The following is a 3,251-nucleotide window of genomic DNA, read 5'->3' on the forward strand; positions in this document are numbered from 1 at the left end:
TCCTATTGTGGCTAGGAAGGGTCTTCCAAGGATGATGCATTCATCTTCTTCCTTTCTAGTGTCTAAGATTATGAAATCAGCAGGGATGTAAAGGCCTTTAACCTTCACTAACACGTCCTCTACCAATCCATAAGCTTGTTTTATTGACTTGTCTGCCATCTCTAATGAGATTCTTGCAGCTTGTACCTCAAAGATCCCCAATTTTTCCATTACAAAGAGTGGCATAAGATTTATACTTGACCCCAGGTCACATAGAGCCTTCTCAAAAGTCATGGTGCCTATGGTACATAATATTAAGAATTTACCAGGATCTTGTTTCTTTTGAGGTAGAGTTTGCTGAACCCATGTATCTAGTTCACTAATGAGCAAGGGAGGTTCACCTTCCCAAGTCTCATTACCAAACAACTTGGCATTCAGCTTCATGATGGCTCCTAGATATTGAGCAACTTGCTCTTCAGTTACATCTTCATCCTCTTCAGATGAAGAATATTTCTCAAAGCTCATGAATGGTAAAAGGATGTTCAATAGAATCTCTATGGTCTCTAGGTGAGCCTCAGATTCCTTAGGTTCCTCAGTTTGGAACTCCTTTTTGTCTAGGAGACGTCCCATGAGGTCTTCCTCATTGGGATTCACGTCCTCCCCTTCCTCTTTGGATTCGGCCATTTTGATAACATCAATGGCCTTGCACTCTCTTTTTGGATTCTCTTCTATATTGCTTGGGAGAGTACTAGGAGGAGTTTCAGTGATTTTCTTACTCAGCTGGCCCACTTGTGCTTCCAAATTTCTAATGGAGGACCTTGTTTCATTCATGAAACTTAAAGTGGCCTTAGATAGATCAGAGACTATGTTTGCTAAGCTAGAGGGGCTCTACTCAGAATTCTCTGTCTGTTACTGAGAAGATGACGGAAAAGGCTTGCTATTGCTAAACCTGTTTCTTCCACCATTATTAAAGCCTTGTTGGGGCTTTTGTTGATCCTTCCATGAGAAATTTAGATGATTTCTCCATGAGGAATTATAGGTGTTTCCATAGGATTCACCCATGTAATTCACCTCTGCCATTGTAGGGTTCTCAGGATCATAAGCTTCTTCTTCAGAAAATGCCTCTTTAGTATTGTTGGATGCATTTTGCCATCCATTCAGACTCTGAGAAATCATGTTAACTTGCTGAGTTAACATTTTATTCTGAGCCAATATGGCATTCAGAGCATCAATTTCAAGAACTCCCTTCCTCTGAGGTGTCCCATTACTCACAGGGTTCCTCTCAGAGGTGTACATGAATTGGTTATTTGCAACCATGTCAATGAGTTCTTGAGCTTCTGCAGGCATTTTCTTTAGGTGAATGGATCCACCTACAGAATGGTTCAGTGACATCTTAAAGAACTTAGATAGACCATTATAGAATATATCCAAAATGGTCCACTCTGAAAGCATGTCAGAGGGACACTTTTTGGTCAACTACTTGTATCTTTCCCAAGCTTCATAGAGGGATTCACCATCTTTTTGCTTGAAGGTCTGAACATTCGCTCTAAGCTTGCTCAGCTTTTGAGGAGGAAATAACTTGGCCAAGAAGGCCGTGACTAGTTTATCCCAAGAGTCCAGGCTATCTTTAGGTTGTGAGTCCAACCATGTTCTAGCTCTGTCTCTTACACCAAAAGGAAAAAGCATGAGCCTGTAGACTTCAGGATCTACTCCATTAGTCTTAACAGTCTCACAGATCTGTAAGAACTCAGTTAAAAACTGATAGGGATCTTCCGATGGAAGTCCATGAAATTTGCAGTTCTGTTGCATTAGAGCAACTAGTTGAGGTTTCAGCTCAAAATTGTTTACTCCAATGGTAGGGATTGAGATGCTTCTTCCATAAAAATTGGAAGTAGGTGTAGTATAATCACCAAGCATCCTCCTTGTGCCTCCACCATTGTTATTGGGTTCAGCCATGTCTCTCTCTTTTTTGAGATTCTCTATAAGATTTTCTCTGGATTGTTGTGCTTTAGCTTCTCTTAGCTTCTTCTTCAGAGTCCTTTCAGGTTCAAGATCTGCTTCAACAAGTCAGGTATTGACCGACCTCCCCACACTTAAGGCTTTGCACCGTCTTCAGTGCCATTTGTCAGGAACAAAGGGGGCTGGTAGTAGTATCTCCACAGTCGGGACTGTCATGGCTCCTTATGCTGGTAAATAAAGTGGACTCCAGAGCGTCTGGGTCTTTGTCAGGTCTGCAGTTTCCTGTGAGTAGCTCCTTGAGGCATTTGAATCAGCGCTGGTTGCGGCGCTCTCGTAGCTTCACTTTCTGTTCTTGCCGGTCCAACCTTTCCAGTATCTGATGGAGCAGCTGATTTGTTGAAGGTGCTTGTGGAGTGGAAGGAGAAATGTCTTCAGCCTATTCTGCGGGTTGGCTGGTAGTGGCTACTGGAGGTCTGATATATTTTCCGTTAGGGACATACTGATCACTTCGTGGAAGCATGGCTCTGGTGTCCCCAGTCCTGTAGGAGACTCCAGCTGTTGAGACGAGATCTAAGACCAAGGCAGGAAAAGGTAAGTTGCCCATAATTTGTACGTGTCCCATGGCATTCCGGATGTGTCTTGGTAGGTTTAGAGGCTGGTCGATAATGATACACCATAGTAGAACATCCATGTCTGCAGTGAAGGAGGACTCATGAGTACTCGGAAAGATGTAATGGGACATAATCTGCGCCCATACTCGAGCTTCTAAGGTAAGTGCGGAAGCCGATATTCCTTTAGGTTGGGAACGATGGTATCTATAAATCCATCTGCTGCCAGGTTGTGCGATAACTCTGAGAATGGTGTCCTGGTCAAATTGGTATGTCTGGTGCTTGAGTGCGACTTCTTGAAATGTGTCCAGTCCTTCAGGATCAGGGGGAAGATCTAAAGCTTTTTGAATGGCCTCTTCTGTGATGGGAACTTACTTCTGACAGACATAGACAGACTGTAGGGTTGGCAAGTAAAAGTTGGAGTAGAATTCAACTACCCATGATAGATTAACCTGTCGTGGTTGTCTCTGTAGGAATCCCCATTGTTTTTGCTTAATGTGGGGCTCAACAAATTCAGCAATTCAGGTCAGGAGGATGAGAAGGGGCTCATTGTTATAGTTCTTTTCCGCCAGAATGGGGAACATATGCTCACAGTAGCGGTTAGTGAACCGCGCAGCGTCCTTTGCCGGAGAGGCCTTCTCTTTTTCATCGACCTTGATGATCCTCTTAATTCGTTTTATTAAGGGTTTAACCGCTGTTGAAGAT

General features: G+C 43.2%; 1 non-coding gene across 1 annotated transcript; it reads left to right on the forward strand.

The window, feature by feature from the left end:
* Positions 1-1,425: 1,425 nt before the first annotated feature.
* LOC127745311 (small nucleolar RNA R71) lies at positions 1,426-1,533 on the forward strand. Its single transcript, XR_008006508.1, has one exon. It is a non-coding gene; the product is annotated as a small nucleolar RNA R71 (small nucleolar RNA).
* Positions 1,534-3,251: the final 1,718 nt, after the last annotated feature.

The sequence above is a fragment of the Arachis duranensis genome, chromosome 2 (assembly GCF_000817695.3).
Source record: "Arachis duranensis cultivar V14167 chromosome 2, aradu.V14167.gnm2.J7QH, whole genome shotgun sequence".
Lineage (NCBI taxonomy): Eukaryota > Viridiplantae > Streptophyta > Magnoliopsida > Fabales > Fabaceae > Arachis > Arachis duranensis.